Source organism: Anomalospiza imberbis, chromosome 3 (genome assembly GCF_031753505.1).
Source record: "Anomalospiza imberbis isolate Cuckoo-Finch-1a 21T00152 chromosome 3, ASM3175350v1, whole genome shotgun sequence".
Lineage (NCBI taxonomy): Eukaryota > Metazoa > Chordata > Aves > Passeriformes > Viduidae > Anomalospiza > Anomalospiza imberbis.
Window position 1 is genome coordinate 59,868,062 of NC_089683.1, and position 24,796 is coordinate 59,892,857.

At 39.1% G+C, this 24,796-nt stretch overlaps 1 long non-coding RNA gene across 1 annotated transcript; it reads right to left on the minus strand.

Annotated features, from left to right (window-relative positions):
* Nucleotides 1-454: 454 nt before the first annotated feature.
* Nucleotides 455-10,131, minus strand: LOC137469923 (uncharacterized). Its single transcript, XR_010996793.1, has 3 exons — nucleotides 10,023-10,131; nucleotides 7,740-7,856; nucleotides 455-887 (listed from the first exon to the last, which is right to left on the minus strand). It is a non-coding gene; the product is annotated as an uncharacterized lncRNA (long non-coding RNA).
* Between the last annotated feature and the right edge of the window lie 14,665 nt (nucleotides 10,132-24,796).

A 24,796-nucleotide genomic window follows, 5' to 3' on the forward strand; every position in this document is an offset into this window, starting at 1 on the left:
ATGTATTTGTGGCATTGGGAGCTGGATGCTGTTCTCATCTGCATCCCTTTGAGTGACTCACATAGTCTTTGTCCCAGTTCATGCAAGACATCAAATGATGATAATAACAATTACCTGTCTGACAAGAAAGTTGCAAAACACTTTTCATTAATGTTTGTAACCAGGTTTTAGAATTTCATACAGAAGATTTTCAGACAGGCCTTTTCCAGGTCAATATTTTTATAGCACTGAAGTTCTTCTCCTTTGCAGAACCTCTCTCATTAGAGAGGAAAAAAATGGCACCCAGGTGTTTGCAGTCACATTGGAGGACTAAGAGAGGATGATCCAAATAGTAAGGTTTATGCCCTTACCCTTTCAAATCATGAGGCTATAACATTGTTTCCTGCCTCATTCACTGAGGTGAGAGCCTGCCTTTAGAAGCAGATAAGAAGAAGCAATGCATTCCTCCCTTGGTTCTATGTGTGGGGAACAGTTGAGTGTCCTCTCTTTATGTGGTGATAACTGTTTAACCCAAGGACTCTGGAAGAGCCCTGGAAAATTTAGGTTAACAAAGTAACAACTGCCTGTGAGAAACACTGGCTGAACTATATATTCCTTCATAGAAGAATGAGAGAGGCACTAGTTATTCCCAGTACAAAATTCTGTGTTGCTACTTGAGTTCTTTTCACGACAAAGGTTTTCTGTGCTGAGAAGGTCACACGTTCTTCACGCGCTTGATCTGCAGCCAAGCCAAGTGGGCTTGGGTTCAGTGACTGCAGAGGACTATAACCCTTTCAGGGCAAGGAGACAATCCAGATTAAAACAGCAGGCAGCATAACTTGGGAGTGCCATGGCTGAGTCCAAGGACTGCACACTCTGCAGTTTGCTATCTTGTTCCCTGTGTTCTCCTGCAGGAAACAGGCAAGAAAACAAAGATGCATTCACAGCCTGGAAGTTGAGGACTATTTCCTGAGCCCTACCCAAAATCATCATCGAAATGCAAATACTACAATGTGTCTGTTTCTGTAGTAATTATTTTTGTTTGTCTTTTATCCCTACAAGTGTAACAGACCTATTAGAAGGACAAGGCTGGAAAATGCTATTATGGGCTTGGTTTGAAATGCATTTTCTTTCTATTTTTAAAGGGGATTTGTATACAATAGTGTCTGTCAATGATATTGAGCCAGTGGAAAAAGATAGGAAAGGACATTTGGATGATCATAGCTTCCCTCATCAGGACTGCCAGCCAAGGGATGTACTTGACTCCATCGTGCCATTCAGATCCTTGTGTTTCTGTCTGATTTGGCATGTTTGTTAGAGATATTGGAAATATGAACACTGTTGAACACAATAGGATCTTCATCAGCATCTTCAGCAAATACTGTATTGTGGATAGTAACTCCTTTGAAAGCCATTCCAAAATACCACCTAAAGAAATAGACAGAAGACTCTCTATTAGACACGAGGATGTGTTACTTAGTTAGGATGATCTGAGTGAGTATGCTTTCCCTTTGTGGATGTACAGCAAGGGAAAAAAAGAGAGTTATTAGATAGCTGGAGTTTGGGAATAAATGAAAATCTATTTGTTCCTTATAGATATATACTATCAAGCATAACACCCCTGAATCCTGTCTTCCATCATCTATCACTCAAAGCCGTATGGCACTGCCATCAGATGGGAAGTAAATTTGAGTTTCCCACAACTGACCAGCTATTAGAAAAATATGAAGAGGCCAAATAAGCTCGTTCATGTTCTGACCCTCTAAGCTGCTTTAATTAAGAAAATCGCAATGAATAAAATTTACTAGATTCTCAAAGGTGAAAAAACAATAAACTGGCACTTTCATTGCACTCAGTTCCTTTCTCATCTGTCAGTGAAAGGATGGGATTTTACTAGTGCCTATAACCAACATGACTAGTTGTGCAAGTGCAGGCTTTAGAGACTGCAAATAGAAACAAAGAACCTGCAACAGCCGAGATAAAAACGAGTCACAGGATGAATCAGATCGGTGGCTGTGGGAATGAATTTCAGGGCTTTTATGAAACTATGTGACCTGGCAGGAACCCAGGGAAGAATAAGATAAAGAAGATTTGATTGAGGAAGTCACCAATGACACATCTGGTATTATATAAGAAAGTGGGAGAGGTTGGAAATAGATTTTTAGAGTCATCATCACAAAGGTGGCAGTTAAACCTATGGGAATAACTCAAGTTACTTATTAATTTACCTACCCACACACGTACACACCCTTGCTGGCTTTTTAATTGACATTGTGGCCAGAGGAGGAACACTGAATTCAAAAAGAGGCTATTTGTATTTTATTTCTGATCCAGCTGTACCCAAGAGGTGCCAGGAATCTTGTGAGAAAGGCTCCTTTCAGAAAGAAATTGAGCTGTATTTCAGGCCGTGTGAATTATGGTCCTCTGAATTCTCCAGTCATTCGAAAAATATGTTTTTTTGCTCACTAAGGCATCATGGTAACTTACCATGATAATGTGCTACACTATCTGATAGAGATTTTTTTATTAATCCTGTGCTGTACTAATTTTAAATACCAACAAGTAATGATTCCAGGAAGAGAAAATTGCCGAATATTTTTTTTCCTTTTAAATTGGCATTTTTCCAGGACAACTTTTTACGGCTTACCATTTACGTTAAAATTTCTCTTCCCTACACCTCAGAAAGCTCTCAGCTTCCACACTGATTTTTGTCACTAATAACTGTGGAGGGGCAGGAGGTACCGTGTCTGACTGTGCATTGTCTCTGTGATGGCCAGCCAGCTGCTGTCCCCATCACCACTGGCCAGTGGACACCCTTATACTCCAGGCTTTTCTTCAACAGGGAAACCCCTCTCAGCCTTATTCCATTCTCCAAACACTGGATTTCCTTAAGCGTGTGGAAGTTTCATGTCTCTGAGATCTTTATGCCTTTTTCAAAGTGGCTGAAATAATTTGAAAGTCTTAGAAGGCCACTGAGGAATACAGTAAAAAAAAAAAAAAAAAACCACAAACAGAAAAAAGGTAATAGTTGTATTGAATTAGGAAGCCTTGAGTTTAAATGTTCCACCCAGTTCATGCCTTTGGCTTAAAAATGTATTAACATCTATTTTTTCATAAAAAATTCTGTTACATCACATTTTTACTGAGATGTAGTTCATGCTCCTCAGTTATCCCAGGGATCTACCATTAAACAGTGCCTATGCCATGCCTTCAGGATACATAACCAACCAAGAGCTGCTGTTTGATTTCAGTTAGTTTAGCTGATGTAGTCTATTTTTTCCCCATGAGGTATTTTAGATTAAAAAAATTGGCCCTGCTGTAGTGGGTGCAGTCACTAGTCCTTCTAGCATAATATTTACATTTGTCAATCTCTTGTCGGATCTGTGTGATCTGCGTTAGATGAAGTCAAGCCCTCTTGTGCCCTACTAATGCCAGCTGTGTAGTGATGTGTGTAAGCAAGGGAGTACTCATTCCCTGTTCATCACTGACAACTGATTTGGGATGCAGAAGGGTCAGCACAAGCATTTCATTACCTCAAGAATTGATACAAGTAACTGAAAAAAATTCCAGTTTCACACCTTCTCAAGCACTCTATTTAAAATATTTCCCTTCTCAGGACTAGAGGATAATTGGAAGCATCATTATTGCACTGAGTAGGGAATGACTCTTGGGCTACAAATAATGGAGATGGCTGCCTAGGTGCATGGGGCTGCAAGAGGACCGAGTTTTCATCTCTCTTGGACATTTCTGGTAGCTTGTGCTGGGTTGCCTTGTTTGTTCCTTTCCTACTTAATAAATGTAACACTGGTGTGACACCAGTATGTTTCACAAGTGGGGGTGTCCAGAAATATGGCAGCTCCCCATGGCGGCAGCCAGGCAGGACCCAACAGCCAGGACCCATCCCATTGAGCCAGCCATGATCAAGCATCCATGAGCACCAGAGCAGCTCCAGCCACAGCCCCAGGCACTGGAACCCTCACTGGGGACAAGGATGGGCTGAGACTGGTTGGGATAGCAGGTTCTGTAAGCAGCTTGGTAGAATTCAACTGCAATAAAGGTAACTATCTCAAATGGCTTCATGTATGAACTCTTTTCCATATAATTATTCTGGATATTAACACCTTGCAAATAGTGGATGAGGATGCATGGAAATTTATTTCTCTGCTTTTACAAGTTCACCATATTTGTCCATTTAGAAGTGCAATGTCCTGTAGCATTCACTGCATAAAACTCCAGCTTCTCATCACTTTCCTAAGAGGTTTCTACTCAAGAAGTTCCTTATGCTTGATTAACTGGACCTCTTACTGAAATTAGAGTATCCAGTTTGTTGCCATTATTCTCTAGAGAAGATTCCTCCATATTTGCTCATTTTGGTGAAATAGGGGGCCTAATTAAAAGCAAGCTTTGCCAGATTATCAGCTGGACATTTTGACTCACAATAGCAACTACTTATTTGCATATATTTTAAGGAATTAGAATGTAGAGGGAGTTACACATAGGAAAAAAAGCCTAAAATATTTCTGCCTTACCAAACCCTGCTGTTGAGTATAGAAACAGAAAAAGAACATTACTTCATTAACAGGCTTAACGTAGCCTGTGTCAATATATTCAGATCCAAAGATACCATCCTTATTATTAAATGTCCTGCAGCTGCTTTCATTAAGAATCTCAATATTTATGCTCTGGGAGGTGCCAAAGTGAAGTCTTGCTTAAGAGCAGCAATGTAAACAACATTATACCTCCCTTCAGCAGGAACTACTCACACACCTGTCCTTTTTGGAAGAGTTTCAGTTTGATATTTTTATTTTCCTATGCTTCTGAGCTCAGTAGGTTAAGGGCTGGGGTTTTTTGTGTTTTGGTTGGAGTTTTTATCGTTTCTGATGCATGTGCCAACTACACCTTTCCTCTAATCCTTACTTGATCTGAGGGTGGGTATATCTAGTCATAGGAGTGTTCAGTGACCTCAGGGCATAGTGAATATTTTGCATGCTCTACCTACTTCCACTGCATTAGCTGCTGTTATCTTAGACGTAACTATTATTTCAGACTTGCCAAGTGTTAGGTATGTGACATGGCACATATTTTCCCACAATGTTCTGCTCTTCCTTGCAGAAACTAGTACCTCACTCAACCATGGGAAACACCTCTTTGTGCACCAGCACATTGACAACGGCACTGAGTATCATAAAATTGGCAATACCCAGTGCCTGGAGTCTCCACATTTCACTATAGCACAAGAAAGTCTAACTCACTGCATTTTTCATTGCCCCTCTATGATTTGCAGGTGTCCATTTGTGCTCCTCAACATTTCTTTGCAAATGAAGGTATAGGACAAATTGTGGAGTAAGGCTGGTGTTCCATTCCAACATCCCTCGGTTGACCCGTTTCTCCATGGTAAACCAAGGAGTCACAAATTACATTAGATTTTATTTTAAAAAAGGCTTCCAGCAACCAAGTTTCTCCTGACAGCACAGTCCTACCATCAGCACAAAACAAGGCTCCTTCCTTCTGGGGGACAGCTTGGAGTCACTCACCAGCTGAGAGCACTCTGAGTCCTCTCAGGCCTTTGGCGCTTCTCACCATCACTTGACATAGTTTGAGTACAGGCAGGGACAGGGACAGTGCTAGTGCAATAATAATAATACACTTAAGTATTTCGTAAAGGTTGTGACATGTATTTTGTAATATATTTTCAAGCTTCCATAAAGACAGCAAAGCATAAGCATGCTTTGTCAATAATGTTCAACCCTAAAACCAAAATGTTTATAGCACAAACAGTACTGTAGCACATGGATAAATCCCACAAATGTCACATCTCTTAACAGAAATAATGGAGCATATCATTTCCCTGGAAATGGAAATATTTCCTCTGTGTTATGAGGGATGCCTGAAGACGAGGGAAAACCCATGTGCCTTAGAGCTGGAGCTGTAGGAAGGTGATTTCATTAGAACCTTCCAGAGACAACCCAGCCACTCTCCCTCCCCTGCAAATGCTTCCCTACATTTTGGTTAGTAACTTAATCTTATGGTAAGGGATTTCTGCAGTTAATGTACTGTCTTATCTGATGAATCTAAATTTAAGAACATTACAGGATCAGCAATATTTTTATATATTGCAAAGTTTGTAATATGTCCCAAATTCTTCCCTTACTAGTCAGGTTCCTCACATAAGTGAGTGACATAAGCGTGGCTTTAGAGATTTACCACACAACAGATGCACAGGCCAGGCACTAAGTGAAGATGCAAAATCTCACTCTTTTCTAACCAGGTTGGATCAATATCTAAAATGCTCTAAAGTCTGTCACTGAAAAATGTTGTAGTGAAGCATGACCAGACTTAGATCATTTCAACATGGATATACTTCCAACACATTATTCTGTTACTTAACAGGCATAAAAGAAGAACTGTTTGCCGGTGGTGAGCTGCCCATCTACACAACATATTGGCAATGTTTTAAGTCAAGCACTAGAAAGCATCTGAACTTGGTCTATGTTACTGCTTCCAGTGCTAACACTACTGGTATGGTGGAGGAATTTTCTTTGAGGGAGGAGGGGGGAAGAGGGGGAAGCTATTGCTGGCATAATCCTTACACTAACATTGAATACAATTTGCTAGCAAAATATTTCTCATAACCCTTTTGAGACAATGAACAGCAGCTCTTATATGCCAGTTCTGGCATACCTTTACTGAAAGTTAAAACTGACCACTTTTATGCAGCTTTCTCACATAAAATAAATAATTTCTAAAAATCAATTTTCTGATAGAGGGTACCTTAAAAATAATAATGAAAAATTATTATTCACCTCTGAAGTGATAAGAAAAAAAAATACTTCCTTTAGATTATATTCCTGCAAAACAGATTTCACTGTATTTTTTTCAGTAAAGAGAAAGGAAGGAAAAAAATAAGCAAAAGAACAAATCAAAAACTGAAATGTCATTGAGATGTTGTCCCAGTGGTATCTGACAGAAAGAAAGTTTGAAGTTGGCAAACAGAAAGATTTCATAAAATACATCTGCTAAGTTTAACTGTTAGGTCTACTACTGCAAAGATGATGTTTTGCTTATGTTCTCTTTCAGAAATATTATTTAAAGCAATTGACAGAGTAGTTTCCTGACACAAGAAAGGGAAGGAAACCTTTTTAAAGCTGTCACTGTCTGCCATATAAATTAAGTGATTAAGTATAGCGTTTAGCCATCAACCATAACCATAAGAAATTTAATCCACTGCAGACTGCAGAGGCCATTTGTAAAGATCAGGAGAATGGCATCATCCTCCAATTATCACTAATGGTTTTAGACCATCAATAAATTCTGAAAAAAAAATTCTGTACTGTGCTGATTTGGCACTGCACATCACATCAAAGTGAGAATATTTAATACATAAATAATATCTAATGCATACATACATACAGACACATGAACATACAAGCGTGGACACAAACTGAGCAACACTTATCACTAAATCCTATGAAGAATATTTGAGAAGAGCTTGATTTTCTTCTGCATGTCTCCCATCTTGTGCCCCATGACTCCCATGTTAGAGAGGAATTTACAGAAGCCTAGACATCTGTATAGATGTCCAAAGTGCTTAAATCCCAACAGGTTTGCTACAGGTTTGGAGATAATGTTTGGACAATCAGGAAGCATAAATGATCCAGAAATCGGGAAGAAGAAAATGCAGATCAGGACATCTAATGCAGAAATGTATTCCTTATTTCACTTTGAGGTGTTTTTAAAATGTAGCAAGTCTATTAACTTACCTGAATCTGAACTACATGCTGAGAACAATTCATGCTGTGTGCTGACCTGCACAGGGGAGCTGTCCTGACATGAAACATTGCACATCACAAGATACCGACGAAGGGCGTCTTCTTTCTCTGTCAAAAAGATAAACTAAATTTTGATAATTTGAACATAAAATATTAGTTAAGAAACTAAAAACATCCCTATTCTGCTTTGCTTCTTTTTTTTTTCTTTTTGAGGGTAGGGTCCTAAAAGAATCAGTCTTTGTTGATCACAATATAAAATAACTTTAAATTAATTTAATTCAATTAAAATCTCAATTCTGTGTTTAATTCCTGGAAAATATGTTTCTTATAAACTATAGCATAAATAATAGTTTTATTTGTTATTTCTGTCATTATTTTCTTCTTTTTAAAAAAGGTCAACATGAAAATAAAATCCATACATGAAAATTATAGAGCTCCAAGCCAAGCACTTTCCATGTCACAGTTCAGGTAAGAATTATTTTCTTCTCAGACAAATTACATCACTTCATAAAGGCCAGCAGATTCCTGAACAACAGCAAAAGCAGTATTATTAGAAGGTAATTTCTTTAGAACTAGAGGGCAATCAGCAGCTAATATTCAACAGTGTAGTGTTCCCTTAGGGTACAAACTTTAGTTACATTTTAGTAGAAGAGCAAGCTGTCAAAAATAGATTAAAACATTGCTTTCCAAAACCTACAAACTTCAGTTCCAAGAAGTTAATTACTTAAAGCCTCACTTCAGAAACTAAAGCTGAAATTAGCCCATGGGCCTGCGATGTGCTTCATTATCCCATAACCAAACACTGCTCTGAGGTTCAAACCAGGCACAGTAAGCATAGTATAGAGCAATTGCTGTCTGCAAGTCAATGTATGCAATCTCTTTCACAGCCAAAAATTATTATTCCATAATGTTTTTTTCGTCTTAAACTTAGCTGTTGTTGGAGTGTTACCATGTACCCCGTGGGTTTTAATTGCCGCAGGAGTTCTAGGAGATTCTGAGCATCCCCTAATACCCAATAAAGTATGGGTTTTCAGACTTTTAAATGAGCAGGGGTGAAAGTATGACCAAAAATAAAATTATGATTCAAGCATTCCCAGTGTCACAACTTGAGGCAAGTGGTACTGTGAATGTCCAAATACCAACCTTTTTTTAAATAGTGAGCATACAGAATTATGCTGGCACTATATCAGGAACACTAAAATGTCTGAGAAACCCAAATAAAGGTTTGCATACAGTCAGAGACAAAAGTGAATAATGAAAAAACAGTTATGAAAAGGAAATAAATAAACTGCATTTTTTTAAACTGCTGGAATATAAAAAGAATATTTGTTTTCATAGTCTGACATTAATACTTGAAAACTTTGAGTGTAAGCAATGAAAATTGTGCCAAGAACAATAAAAAGAATGAAAAGGCAAATACTAAAAAAAAAAAGTGAACCCTGTTTTGCCTTTTAATAAATGAAGTAAGGTTTTAATATGGGTGAAGCATTCCCTCCACAAAATTATGAGCCAAATATCCAAGGAAACCATGTAAGAGAAGGAAAAAGAAAACAGTTCCTTAATGAAGAAAACAGTTCCTTAATGACTTATTATTTCATTAACATGCATCAATCATTTCTAAAATATAAAAAAATTTTCTTGGGACCTCAAATGTGGTATCACCAGTAAGTTGCTATATGCTTATAGTGTTTCTTTCTCAGTGACCTGAAAGATCTTGCTTTATTTTTTGTCTCTATTTCTTTCTTCATACATCTTATTTGGTTATCATGCTGAATAAACAGAGTAGAAAACACAAGACTTACTGTTTTCTTTTATAAATTCAGAAATGTTTCTAAGTTTGGTCTTACAGGTTTCTGTCCCACAGCTTTACAAGATTAGGTAGGCATTGCAAGAGGAACTTAATAAAGTTTTGCTGGGTTTTTTTCCAGCCAGGCCTCTTCATTTTAAGCCACAGCCTCTGACCTGCTTGCTTCACAACATGTGGAAGTTACAATCATCAAAGCAGTTTCAGCAACACCTTCATGAGTTTCCAGACCTAATTTCTTCATGTGGAGGAAATGGTATGTTTTCTTTAAGCAACTGCATTTTTTGTGATATGATTAATTTTATTTGTGCAGTGATTAGGAATGGCACTCCATTTTCCTAATCAAAGATGGGATTTTCACTTTCAGTTCCTATGCTTATTAATGATGGCCAAAATTGTGGCAGTCAATTACTCAGATTTAGGGCTTTCCCCATCACTAATACCTTAGCCCTCCTGAGATACAAACTAACCAAAATAAAATCAATTAAACTCTTAATGGAAAGGAAGTAAGAAAGACAGTGCCTCTGAAGAAAAGAGGTCTGCTCCAGGCTTGCTTCTCCCAGCTGGTGCTTCTTCAGGCCAAGAGCTGACATCACAGTGGACTCCACAGATTAAAGGTGCTGGCTAGGCAAGGATGAGGGATGAGCTGCCACTAACAGTGACCAGAGAGGAGCTCTGGGCAGTCAGGTGGTGCAGCAGGTAGCAGGCTTCCCTACCAGTCTGGGGCAGAGCCAGACCTACAAGCAGGTCAAGCTAGGCTATGGCTCTTTGCTGTTAGGCCATTTCTTTGGGTACAGCTTTGGCAAATAAACACAACTTTGTTTTGGAGAAGCTGTTTTCTGAGTCACTTTAATTAACTGCTGTCACAACAGAGATAAAGGGTGTGTATGTGCCAAATCCAGTTTGGCTTGTTGAGTTAACCCTGCTGCTAAGCAGGAAAGTTGAAGCCTTGAGATATAATCTGAAATTGGGAGCATGTGTGATTCCCCCAAGAGGGAAAAGATAGCCGGGATCATCTGTCTCCCAAAGGTTGCCTTAATGGGAGACTAAAATAGTGGTCACCTAAAATGTGGTCACCTTTCTGGATGACCACAACTGCTGTCGGGAAAGGAGAAGGGCCCTCTCTTTAGGCAAGAGAAGGAAAAAGTTTCCTCCTCTTAAAAGACGGGAAGTTCTACAAGCTAGAAAGGAAAGCATGAAGATGTGTTTCTATTCATCTGTCAATTGGTTATTAAAATGACAGTCCATTGGGATTACATCATGGATTGTTGTCCCAGAAAAGTAGCTTTTGCATGTGTCAGCAATACAGCGTGTGTGAAAAAGAATTAGCATGGTGCAAACCAGCACACTATGCAGTGGGCAGGGACAGGTGACACAAGGAGGCAGAAAGCCTCTGTCTACTCCACTGATGACACCTTTTAGAATTTGCGGGGTTTGCCTTGAAATTAAATTGAATTAAATTAAATTAAATTAAATTTAATTAAATTAAATTAAAAAAAAAAAAAGTTTTGCAAAGATGAAGTCAAGACTAACTGCTTCAGAGTACTGACCACAGGTCTATGTAGTTCTACAGGAACAAGTAAAGTTATTTCTCTCTTTGCCTTTTCCTGGTACATTCCTCTGTCCCATTAGTGACACATACTGGGGTTTTCCCAGGATTTGGGGACTTTGTGTGGGATGGTTAGACCATCTGAGACATTAGAAGTATATGAAAATTATTTCTACCAAGCAATGGTACAAGAAGTGCCAAGACTTTTGCCATCTGCATGGAGATCAGTGACATGTAAGAATGCTTTATGTCTCACCAGGGAGGTTGATGTCCTTCCTCAATGTTTTCATTTACAGAAAGGAGGCTGCTGGTTTTCAGCCAGCTCTGTGCCTTCTACATTCTGTAAGGGCCTCTCTACTCAATCCCATAGAAAAGTTAGTCCCCCCATCTGGGACAGCAAACTACACAAAGCTTTTCTGTTCTGTAGGCAAACATGAATTTTGAAACCCAGAGTGGGAGGGAGCAAAGCTACTTCTATGGAGGGAGAAGAAGTGTGATGAAAGACACAGAAAACATACAGAAACTAGAGGGAAATTAGGAAAAGACAAGTGGAAGAAGCTCAGAAAGCCAAGATTATTGCTCCTGTTGTCACAGAAAGTGTGGAAGTAGGGTTAACCCTTTTGACATTACTGCTACCCTAGAATCCCCAATATTTTGCTGGGACAACAGCGGTGTTAGTCTGGTTTTCAGAGTCAGTCTGCCATGGCAGCAGCCTGATTTGCCTTTGCCTCAAGCCGGTCTGATCCCCTTTTACCTCAGCACGTGCCAGCATGTGCTCCTTGCTACTGACTTATCATTTTTTTTCCTTAATAACTGTATTTCAAAAGCTGGGGTTTTTACAATAAGCTGATAGTACAACATTTACAACAAAGCCTAGAGGGCTGGCAATTTCATTTAGACCATAGACTCAAACCTATGCAGATGGTTTCTAATGGGTCCAACAAATTATTTTCTTTGATATAGCTTTTGCTAAGGGTTAAAACTTTGTGTTTGCAAAATGACATTAACTATAAATGATTGGAGCTGCTAATTGTCGCTGAACTGCCATATGTAACTATGTCCAAACATCAGCCTCTTATTGTTCAAGCATATGCTTCTGCAAATTTGTGTTGTTTTGCTAATTGAGCTTTGTCTTTATTTGGCTGAAACTTGTTGTGACTGCAACAGTTATTCCGGGGCTGTACAGAAGCCAAAATATGGAGGCTTGATTCCAGCTGGGAGCTATAATTGATATTATTATCTACAATGCAAATAACTATAACTCCATGTACTTCCTTTTCAGTAGGTTTTTCTTGGCAGGATGAGTTGACCCTTACTGTTGAATTATTCATTTTCTCCCCACTTAAAATATATAGCCCATTTCATTATTCCACTAACATGACAGCCTGTTCAAGAGATTAGCCAAATAAGGCCCAGTTCATACACATTTTGAACTTGATTAAAATGCCTCACTGGGACCTGGATAATATTAAAAAATTATGCTGTCAAATTTTGTAAATTGATAGCAAACTACATATTAACAAATCAGTTAATTATATGAAGATCACAAATTTGGTATGATTTGCCAGTGAGCCTAGTATAACCTGGGCAAGCAAACTGTAAGCAAAGAACAAGCAATAAATCTACTTTTTCAGGATAAACAAACCTGAGGTGAAGAGACTACAAATTAGGCAAAAAAGAGGAACACACAGTGGTTACAGGCGGAGTGGTAGCAGGAAGATGATGTGCTCACCCACGCGCTTGCCAGAGCATTTGCCTCAGCAGCATTTCAACTACCACTGGCAGAGTTCAGAAGCTGGCTTCCAAACTGCTCCTTCAGGGTGAGCTTCATTCCTCCAGAGCAGAGAGACACCACTGCCACTCCTGTAAGGAGATGGGCTCCCAGTCTTTGGGAAGGGAAATGTTATTTAAAAAAATGACAATTGATAGGGCTACAAAACTTTCTTCTCTGAGTGATACTGGCTTCATCAAAACTGGTAAAATTTGCTGAAAACTAATGAGGTTTCATATTATTATCTCCTCAGGTAGTGTCATTGGACAATAGGTGGTCTCACCACAGAGTAGGAGATTAACCAAATACAGCTTCATATATGCCTATAAAATGGAATTTCTGTGTCTGTGGGCTCAGTTTTATCTGTAGGAATCTCTCTGAATGTAAGGCATTTGCCTGCAATTTTATTTCCAGTGAAACAGAGATTAACTTTTACAATTTTCTTAGATTGCTTATTGTTGCATATAGGTAAAACTTTATGAAAGGAAGGTCGTGTAAAATCATGACTCAGGCCTGTTACTTTGTCTAACTAGAAAAGGACTACGGGAAAGAGACTCAGCTGAATTAGTTACATAACACCACGTGTTCACACTGTGATGTACGGTGACTGTTCGAGTTATGTTTGTTATCTTTTAAAACTATGTAACTCATAAGGGGCTAACTGCTTAAAAAGGCCTGATTTTGGAATAAAGCAGCTCTCCTTTGCACCTACTTGGGGACTCTGAGTCACTATGGACCCTCCCCAACAGCTTATAGACAGTCTGGGGAAGGAGAAAGGATTTCTGTTCCACTACATGAGGGATATTTTGCTGTGTCTTTTTGTTTCCAGGTGGTGAATGGTATAGTTAAGCTACTTTTGAATTATAGCACATACTACATTACATTATATTCATAATTAGCAGCTAAAATGTACCTCTAACTCCTTACAGGAAAGTCAACATTCTTCTAGCCATAGGATGTTACATGATTCAAAATTAATTGGACCATCACAATGAAAGTAGGAAACATTCAAGGGGATGGTGTCGGGCGGTAGTGTAACTAAGAGGACACATGAAGAGCACCTCAGTGGATGTCCCTCCCATCACAGCAGAGGTTGAAGGAAAATTTGGAAGAGTATCCTTGGTCCTATCTGAACTGCAAGTCCCTAATATTCCAGAGAGGCCAGTCGCAATGCTCCTGTCTCACTGATTCTCTCTCCAGCTTCTCATACTCCAGAGTGCCCAAGAGATCAAATGTTACTATTGCTCTTTCTTCAGAATCTCCCAGTATTTCCCAAGCTAAATATCCAGCCTTGTACTCCTTTTTTTCCAAATGTTCCTCCCATATAAAACCTCACCATCTCCAAAACTCTTCCTTCTCCAACCCATCCAGGCCTAGGCTCACCCACCCTGTGTATCTCATTTCACTCTCCTTGCTGGCCTAATGCCCTCCCACTTTTCAGCTTCCCAACCCCTACTTCAGTTCTGTTTTTCCTTTGTCCTGCTGTCCTTGGTTCTGCCTCAAAATACCTCCAACTATTTTTTCCCTCACAGCTTTAGGTTCTCCTATTTCTCTCAGTTTCCCGGTCCTTCTGTTCTGTTGTAAGGCTCCCAGTTGGAAGCTCTACATTTGTGGTATGTGGGTGAGGTGCTCATCTTCAACTTGTTATATTACCCCTAGCCACTGGCACTCCCTTCTACCTCCTATCTGTCTGAGAACAGCCTGGTATTCCCAAACTTGCTTTGTCTGAGTAAGACTGTAAATAAATAATAAATAAATAGCAGGCACAGACTAAAATATTAATTGTTAACCCTAATGCCCCATGGGACACACGGGATAGAAAAGAATGATCTGTTGTCGCAGGGACATTCTTCTTTCTTTCAGGATTTTTCATAGAGCAGCATAGAGGAAAGAAAGAGAAAATTTCTATTTCTGCTCCTTGTTTTCCCATGTAGAATGTGTTTGGAGAATTGTTTACTTGGGGTGATTGCTTGATTGGATTCTGGTGAGGATTGTTTGAGCCTGATGGCTAGTCGGATCCACCTGTGTCTGGACTCTCGCAGGGTCATGAGTTGTCAGTTAGTTAGATATGGTAGTTAGAACAAGCAGGTTTGTAGTTTTAGTATCTCCTTTAAATAGAATATTAATATAATATAGTTATAATAAAGAAATCATTCAGCCTTCTGAACTGGAGTCAGACATCATCATTTCTACCCACCGGGTTCACCTGCATTTACAATAATCTGAGAAAAAAATTACTATATGTTAGCCAGAGGAATGTGTAGTCAGAGTGGTTTGTTTCATCACGAAGTCTACCTGATGAAGCAAAGTAGGGCCCCTGAGGTAGATGCTTCAAGGAGAGGAAACAGCAGAGCAAAATAGCTCTTGGTTATATACCAGTGTGTACCTGTTTCTAGTATGCTGGCAAGTCAGAAGTTACATCAGATTTCTTTGGGCAGTGCCAGCTCTGAAAGGAGAAGTGTCCAGGCAAGGGTTTCCGTCTGCATTTTTTTTTTCTTGTTATACAAAAACATCCTTGTCCATGAAAGCCTCCCCCTGTAGTGGTCCATACAAAATAAATGCAAGGCAAGAAAAGAAAAGGCTCTGGGGACTTTCCTCCTCCTGCCTTTAAGTCATACGTCTGTCCCTTCCTTGAGCCCTTTTGCATTCACAGGAGATCCCAAAGAATTAATGCTCAAATTACCCTTTTGGTGGCTGACCATGAGGCTTCCATTTGCAGGTTTCCTTCTTTCTGGGCCAGAACAGCTTTCCTCATTCCTTTTTCTTCACTGACTGATCTGCCCTGCCAAGTGCTGGACATTTGTGGGCAATGAAAGTTGAGGATCCTGACAACAGCATACCTAGATCACCTTCACAGAGCTTTGCTAAGACAAAGATGTTGCTGACATTACTCAGCTGGAGGCAAGCATCATGCATGCATACCTCAAATCTCTTGTCAAGTTTGAGCTTCTACATTCAAAGCTACAAAGACAGGCAATTGGCTTTGCAGAGTGGTTTTGTGCCACAAGACAAAAAAATTGCACACCTGTTAGGTTTTAAGTCTTACTGGATCATTAAGCCCAGCTATTGGACCATCTAATGCTATATATCAGAATATATTTCTTCTGCAAATACATCTCTGGATCTCTTCCTCTGTGGCAAGGTGAGTGCTGATCAGGCCTGCAGCAGTGGTAGAAAGTAATAGGTGAGCATTTCAGCAGTTTGCAGGCAAGATCAAGATTCAGGTCTCCATGGGATGCATCAAGAAGGTGAATAAATGTTCATTTTCAATTTCTCATTTTCAATTTCTATCACATGAAACTCCATAGCTCTCCCAGACACCCATTGACTTTCCTGTCAATCTTTAATTAATTAATCTGTTAATCTTCTGTAATCATTTCAGTGAATAATGAGGTGTTTGTACTACTGAAAAATACTAAGGCACCTAGAACTGGCAGAAAGTTTTGAAGCAAATTTTTAAACTTTACCAGAGCCTGTTGGACAGGAAGAAACAGTCAAAAGACAAAGCACGTTAGATAAACCCAACACATATATCCAGTGGGAATGCTATGCTCCAGCCCATTCCTATTTCATTTTACTCCTGAAGAAATGTTTTGAAAGTGGGAAAAAGGCTTGAGAAGTTTAGGGCTGCTTTGAGATACCACAAGGTATAAGAAACTGTGACTGAACAGCGCTTTTCAGCACAAGTGCCATGCTTCCTTTGTAATAATCTCGCTCTGTCTGTGTTTGAATACCATTAGGCCATGAAGATTTCATACCCTGCAACCTGCATTAACTACCTATGAGAATATTTCTTTTCAATTGTACATAGACACTAAATAAAAAAGCACAAGGGAAGCACTTCAAGCAAATTGAAAAACATTGCGAGGGGAGAACAGCCTAACCCCCAGGAATGACAGCCAAGAGTGAGAAACTCTTTCTCTTACAAGTTTTTTAGTGGAAAGGCAGAAGCAGAGAACATTCTTCCTTTAGTAATCATTTTAGCTCTAGTTTTTCAACCTTGACCTCAGAAGAAAGGGCAATGAGAGAAAAACTAAGCCAATATATTTCTCCACTGGTAAATGGAGAAATAACTCATTAATGTTATAGTGGAAATATCTGAGATTATTTACAAGGATCCAGTACTACAGAGTTTGATAAAAAATCCCCAGATTCTGTTTTCATAAAGGAGCATAGTTTTGAAGCTTTTGGCCAACATTTTCAAGATTAGGTGCCTGGTGGTAAGCACCTAATACCGGGGCCTGGTTTTCAGAGTTGCTGATTGTTACACAAATCTCTCTGTGTCTGTAGTTTGTGTGTCTCTTGCCATTCCTGGAAATGAGACTGCTTATCTCTATGCATCAACAATGAATGCGTTTCTCTGACCCAAAGTACTTGAGTCTGAAGGGGTTTCTCTCACGAAAATTCAAGGGTGGGAACCAGGTGTACCTGTTCATTCCCTGACCTTGCTAGTTTGCTTCCCAAGCTTATTGAAAATGTACCTGCAGTTCAGCAATTAGTGAATTTCAAGTAGGTACCACAAACCTACCAAGGGCTCCAGCCATCCAAAACATGTCACATGACCGCTTGCATGTTCAGCGCTGCTTTGCTGAAGCAAATAGTAGTACAATGTATTATGTATAATGTTTAGCAGTGGCAGATATTAGCTACCACTTTCATATATTTATAGCTCCTGAGCTCCATCAGCCATTTAAACAAACACAGAAATGTTTCCTTTACAGCCCCTGTACATAGAACTCCAGACCTTCAATATATGCATGCAAAAAATGTGATCTCCTATATCTGCATAGAATGTATTTGTGCAACTGCTCACAATTTTCATTCTGTTCATATTTTTCATATTTTCCTTTATGACTGAATCCCATTTTTCTTGAGTATTCACAGCATAAATTTATGACATCTGTCTCTGCATTTTTTCAGACCTTTGACACATTACATTTTGTTCACAATAACACCAATTATCAGCATTACTCCAGAATTGTTTTCCTTCTCCCTTTCATATGCTCTTCACAGGCTAACTTCCCTCAGTGGCTCAACAGAGCCAGTGTCTCCCAGAGAACATAGCCAGACCATGCAGCCAAATGGATTTAGGAAAATCATTCTGCACAAATCTTGAAATTGACTCCAGCTAGTAGTTTCATACTGAAATGATGATTAATATGTGGCTTCTTGTATCTCAGAACAAGCACAGCAATGCCTGTGGGCAGGATGATCTACTAGCACTTACTTTCACTTTATTCTCATACAGAAGAGTAAGGCTTGGATGCTCAGAAACATCCATTGTAATACTCTTTGGACTCTGTGCCATAGAAGATGTCACTAAATTATTATAAAATAAAATGGCAGAGAGTTTTAAAAAAACATAAGGTATACTTATCTGTCAAATTAATATTTCCTTAACTAAGCAGTTAAGAAATGCAGACATAAGAAAGCCTTCATGAGACAGCTGTCCCATAAAGTCTTTTTCTCCTCCTTGGGATTCCAATCTTTTTCAACAGTGAATACCTACAAGATGCTATTAAGACTTTTAACTGGTTAGAACTTGTGCAGAGTGCTCTGTCTTATTCATGTCCATGCAAGGGTTTTTTGTGAAGAAACAGATCCGGTTGAGGGAAGTTCAGTACTATTACAGTGGCATAAGAGACTAGTCCAAAATAATAAACACTTAGAAAGGATAAAATTATGCAAGTACAAAGCACTCTGTAAACATCTATTAATCCTCAGATGTTCCTGTGCCAGTTTCCCCTCCACGCTTTATAAACCAGGCTGTTGAAGGCCACACAACAAGTCAAGAGCTGAGCTAAAACTGCCTTCTGATGCTTGAATTCCAGTTTTGAAACCCAAATGTATCTCTCCTTTTTTATTTCTACACTCTGACCACTACTCACATTGCTCCTTTACTAAAAAATATAGAAAGAAAGATTACTGAAGCCTTTTGACCCTTGTGCCCAGCAAATTCCATCCTTGGGCTGCCAAGGAGCTTTGCAGAACTTGGTGCTTCACAGTTTTGTAGTCTCCATAGTTCAAAGCAACTTTAACCTGAGCACACATCAGATATTAATTTCTTTTTCAATATCTGAATGGCCTCTGGATTCACACAAATTCTATCCCCTTAGCAACAATTATGTTTGGTGACTTGCAGGGGGATAAGCAACCTTAGGGAGAACAGACTCCCAAGAACACAAGTAAGCCAAGCCTTTATTGGTAATAAACCAATAAAGCTGCCAGAAGAGCAACTACAGCATTTCCCAGGTTGGAGACCTGTCTAGGCTCACAGTCATGCTGTTATCTTCAAAGACAAAGTCACTTGATTGTTTTTATTCCTTCATCATAGCAACAGCTTCTTTTCCTCCCAGTTCAGCAATTGTGCTTGCCACAAGCAATGACATCTTGCATCTTCCCTATCCGTAAAATAGATCCCTGCCTCTAGCATTGTGCTGATGAAGAATTCTGCTTTCCTGATTGATTGCCAGCCAAGACTGCTCAGATGCAAGTAAGGGTGATTCAAGCTTTTGGATAAACAGTCTTAAGTTCCTGCATACCTGAATCTGAGCCAGATTCCTGCAGTAGCATTGCTCACTAGGGCTAGCTACCATCTCCAGATTCCAAACAGCGTTTGAACTAAGCTCTCTTGAAAGGATGTCAGTCTTGAGAGATATCATTAGTACAAATACAGAACAATCTCCAGCTTTGAGTCTTTGGTAACATATAAGGCTGCACACTTCTTTTATGTATTTATAATACAGACTTTTTGCTTATCATTTGTCTACTTCATGTATCAATGGCACATATTTTGATAAATGAAAAGCATTAATGTGCTCTCTTTTGATGAAGCAGCTGGTATATCTAGCTTCAGTTTAGCCTGACTCCTATCAAAGACTCCTTTAATTCTAACCATAGATGCACAGAAATAAAGAAGATTATTTCTTTTATTACACTTGGAGGGGATCACAAGTGCTATCAGGCTCCTAGAATATTTGTTACATTTTCTTTCTCCACTGTTCTTTCATCTTTTTTTCCCAAGTCTTTATCTAAAGTACACTTATTGCACACCTCAGCTAGACAAGGCACAATCTGTTTGCACTCCTTCTATGGTCCCAAGCTAGGAAAAAACTTTTCAACTTGTGCCTATCCCATAGGCATGAGTATGACATGTTTTCTAGAGGAAACTTTCTTGCAAAGCAGAGAATCATGCTTGGTGTGATCATTTTTGCATGAGCACCACATAAGGAAACCATGTTGTCTTTCATTCCCTTGTATTTGGCACTAGTGAGGCCACATCTCAAAACCTGTGTTCAGTTTTGGGCCCAAAAGAAAGACATTGAGGCACTGGACCATGTCCAGAGAAGAGAAAGGACGTTGGTGAAGGGTCTGGAGCACAAGTCCTTTGAGGAGCAGCTGAGGGAGCTGGAGTTGTTCAGCCTAAGGAGAAGGAGGCTCAGGAGAGACCTTGTCACTCTTTACAATACCTGAAAGGAAGTTGTGGCCAGGCTGGAGTTGATTGCTTCTCCCAAGTAACAAGTGACCAGACCAGAGGAAATGGCCTCAAGTTGTGCCAGGGAATGTTTAGATTGGATATTAGGAAAAAATTCTGACTGAAACAGTGATGAGGCATTGGAAGAGGCTGCCCAGGGAGGCGCTCAACAGGCATGTGGATGCGACAATTGCGGAAATGGTGAAGAAGGCAGTGCTAGGTTAAAGGCTGGACTCAATGTTCTTAGAGGCCTTATCCAATGGTAATTATTCTATGATTTTATGTGTGAGGCAAATACAGGGGCCTGGAAGTGGGAACTCTGCCAGACCTGGGCTTGTCCAGAGCTTTCTGAAAGACAACTGAAAGGCAATGCAAGACAAGGCCAAGTATGCTGTGCAAACACTATTCCTTTTTTTGTGTTTCAAAGGAGGCTGCTCAGAGCTGGGAGATTAAAATGCCACCAGAGCTTGTTGTCTAAAGCCAGTAAAATGAAGACTTTGTGTTATCATCAGAGGTGTAGTATCTTCTGCTCTTCTCCGGAAGATTTTGTAACCTCACTTTAAAAATTCATCACCTTTGTTGCACTGTACCGTGACCTTTGACTGAATGGCATCTGTGAGTCTGTTCAAGGGCCCACAGATTGTGAGGGTTTTCAGAAATTCTCAGTGATTCTTTTCCCCCACTTCCCTTTGCCTGGGAGTAAAGTACTTTATTATTAGTAATTGCAGAATACATTTATCTGAAGAAGGAAAGTGAGGTTTTGAATGATAGGGGTGTGATCCACCCTACAGGAGAACAAACTGGACTTAGACATGCTTATCTATCTCATGTGGAAAATTTATGCACATACATCACTGCTGTAGCTTTATCAGTTCATGGAGAAAAAGCAAGTCTTTTGGATGGCATGAGAATTACATTGTTGGGGATTTTTAAAATGCATTTATTCTCAAATGATGCTTTTATTATGTACTGGAGATAATTTAGTTCAAATTTTAAAACTTGAGAGTGGCATTAGAGAGGAGTCACCTCCAGTGTTAATGCTGAAAGATCACGGGCAAGCATAAGCCCATTTAATAAAAAAATGGAAACTTCACAGAGTTAAGATATCTTCTTATCTTTTGCTGTTGAATGACCGACAAAAGGAAGGGAAGTGACTCACTATCACTGAAACTAAATGGAAGATTCATATTTTGTTCAGTTATGAGCTTAGCTATAAGTTATTCAGGAAAAGTTGTTTCCTTACAAAGAAATTGGCCTTTTGTGTTCACAATGTCCTAGCAATCCTAACAGGTAGGACCTGTATGAAGAAGAAGAAATTGAGATCCACTGCTGAAAATTAAATTTGTTGCTATCAGACTATTGAATAAGGTTGTTAAAAATTATAGTTCTGAAAGTGAAAGAAAATTTCATAAAATCCCAACAGCTTTGGTGCTTAGACTGTCCATAAGTACAATTTTTCAAAAAGATCATATCTAAACTTTCTAGAACACAGAAATATATCATATTTTCTCAGATGACCTTGAGGACTTAAAAAAATGACACCATGGAATCTTCAGCATTTTTGCAGCAGGTAGATATCAACCTATGTGAAAATAATTCAAACTCTTCATGAAATAATACAGGAGTATAATTCAAATAAAATGTAGATGTTAACATAGCCTTTTACTTGCTTAAAAGGCCAGTTTTGCATTGAAGTCAGCAGAAATGCAAGATGTCGTGCACATTTTCAGCAGTACAGCACATGTACTCAAGCTGTTTGAAAGGCACTGGTAGTCAAAAGAAGCATAGGAGACACGATTCCCAGAGGACCCCAAGTACTCAGGTGTTCAAGGGGCCCCGCCTGACCTAGAGAAACCATACCACTGTTCTACCAGCCCAGGTGAAGGCCATGCTGGGTCCATGCATTAAAGAGCTTCCATCACTTGTTGTGGAAGCAGGATTCAGCCCAATTCACCACAGAATTTTAAAGGGGTAGAAAGTGATTAATGTTCAAAAGTGATTAATCTTAGCATAAGCTCCTGACATACTCAGATACCAGCTGGATGCAGCCATCTGCATGGAGGCTGGCAACAGCTGCTCCCACAGCCTGGCAGAGGAGCTGGCAGAACACAGGGAGGAGCTTGTGCAAATTGGGAGTGTGTGCTGAAGGGCTTTTTTCCCTTGCTATTTCTCCATGGGGAGAAAGAAATTTATTGTACTTTGGAAGGGAAGGAGGTATGTTAAGCTGCTATGAGAAAAAGAAAAAATAAACTCAAAAAAAAAATAAAACAAACCAGGAGTACTTTACAAAATGGTTTGAGCTGTAACAGAGAAAGGAATGAATTTGAGATCCCATGAGTAACTTCTGTAAAGATTTCTCACATCCATTTTCCAAACATCTCAGATTACTGACCATGAGAGCTGGAGGACTTTTTCTGTTGGTGGTGTTGTTTTTCTGTTAAATTTCTTCTTGAAGTCACCTTCCTGAAAATTACACATATCAGGATGCAATAAGAACTCTGTATACCTCTTTGGGATCTCAATTATTGTCCTGTCTTTCTGAGGAAATTACAATATCTGATTTTATTTTTGGTTTCAATGTGGATTAATCTAAATGAATCATTGAACAGAGAGTCTTGTAGCCCTAACATTATATCCACTCGAGTACCTCAACAAGTTCCGTGGACTTTGGGTTGAGTGGTATATTTATATAATATGGATGAGAGTGAGTTTTATTCCTTGTCTACAGGAGCCATTCCTTAGCAGTGTGTGAAAAAACCTCACACTCTCGTCGTGTTCTTTGCCCTCACACATTTAACCAACACAGTGATATTACCATGTACATAAGTTACATTTTCAAGTACATGGTATAAATATTCCATGAGAACAGGCTAATAAGTTTCCCAAATGAACTTCACCTTTTTTTTTTTTTTGAGGCCACAAAACCTTCTTGTGTTTTAGGGATTAAAAACAAAAAAATAAAAGCCATCTTCTCCATCATCTTCCTCTCTGCGGATAAAAGTGACTGGTACATCCTTGTTTGCTCTTTGTATTGTAGAAATTCCTTACTTTCCTCTCAAGGAAAGTGTTGGAGGCCTGGCACAAGTACCCAGAGCACCTGTGCAATGTCCACACAAAAGGTGCCAAAGTCTTGTCCAGAAGTAGTCCTGGTTGATGGGTAAAGGCATGGCCTACTCTCTGTATGAGAGTTTGAACTAGAGAATGTCAGAGATCCCTTCAGACTCTTTAAGATTTGGTGGTTTTGCAGTGTTAATTTTGGCTTTCTCTCAGTCCTGTATAGCTGTGGCCAGTGCCCATCACAATGACAGCCTCATGCAACAATAATGTTTAGAGATGGGAAAAAACTCATTCTTGCAGTCTAAAAACAGAAAGGTAAGACGTTAAGTGAACTCTTCTCTTCTTTTTAACTTATGCTTTTAAAATGGATTTGTTTCCCCAAAGGAGAAGAAAAATGTGGAAGTGAGACATAGCCAAATTCTTCCTAGCCTCCTTCTGCCCTAACTTCCCAAGTAACTTTCTGAGAAGGAAAATGGTGAAATGCTTTATTACTCGGCAACTTCTTATCATTTTCTCTAAACAGTACATGCACATGTACCCACAGTGCCTCTTTCTCCTTTCAACTGGAGATCTCAAATATTCTACATTATTATGTGACACAAACTAAGGCAGCAAATCATGATTCTAAAAAAATGACCAGGAGTACTCATCTTCAAATGTTTCTCTGTCCTTACTCAGAAAAAATGTAGCTGAGCAGATCCCACATGGCAAATACCCCCAAGCACTGCAAGGAGACTCTGCTTTCAAACAAGAGGAATCATCTGTTTTGAACAGCAATTACATTTTTTCATTCTCCCCAGCAGTATTTTTTTTAAATCAAGCTATTTTCATAAAAGCTTCTTTTACTTTCTTTGTCTGTCAATAAAATTCTTCACATGAACAAGCTATCTTGTAAAGACAATGTTTTTCAACTGGATTAATCCTAATTAAGCTTTTAATTCACAGTGAGACATTGAAGAAAATGACTGTGTTTTCTGAAGAACCCTCAGGAACTTGACCCATACAAGATAAAATAACTTAATGAACTAGAGCTTTTTATTTAAGTGCTTTAGTTTAAGAATTTCGGCACTTAAGTTTAGGCTTATATTTTTCCTTAAATTAAAAGAAATCTGATGTGTGAAGAGATGTTGCACCCTGGCTAATGCAAAGCTGTTCAGATCAATTTGTCCTGCTGTACCAAAATACAACATGTTTTATCAATCTCGTGGTTTCTCTTTGTTAAAACTTGTAGTTAGATCTAAAATACAAATATTAATCCACAAAGCTCTTTGCTTTAAAAAAAAAATACCACAAATCATTATCCTGTGTCAGTACAAGCCAAATTCTGCTGCCCATAGTAGAAGTTCTGGGTTTTGAACAAAGCTGCTGTCCCCATGAACACTCTGTGTTCTGC